The sequence below is a fragment of the Nanorana parkeri genome, unplaced genomic scaffold (genome assembly GCF_000935625.1).
Source record: "Nanorana parkeri isolate BGI_ZX_2015 unplaced genomic scaffold, ASM93562v1 scaffold657, whole genome shotgun sequence".
Taxonomy (NCBI): Eukaryota; Metazoa; Chordata; class Amphibia; order Anura; family Dicroglossidae; genus Nanorana; species Nanorana parkeri.
In genome coordinates, this window is record NW_017306925.1 from 696404 (window position 1) to 696647 (window position 244).

Here is a 244-nt window from a genome sequence, read left to right on the forward strand (position 1 = left end):
GTATGTGTGTAAAGGGGGCTGCAAAGCATGTACATGAGTGGAGAAGCAGGAGTGCAGATTATGTATGTGTGTGTGTGTGGAGGGGCTGCAGTGTATATATGTGTTTGTGTGCGTGGAGGGGGCTGCAGTGTATGTATGTGTGGTTGGGGCTGCAGTGCATGTATATGGAGAGGGTTTTAGCTACATTGAATATATGTTTAGGGAGGGGGGCTGTTTGTATATGTGAGGTGGAGTGCAGGGGCCT

General features: G+C 49.2%; 1 protein-coding gene across 1 annotated transcript in view; it reads right to left on the reverse strand.

Moving 5' to 3' along the window:
* LOC108792550 (solute carrier family 12 member 9-like) overlaps window positions 1-244 on the reverse strand; it is a 165820-nt gene that overhangs the window by 6885 nt on the left and 158691 nt on the right. The window lies entirely within an intron of this gene.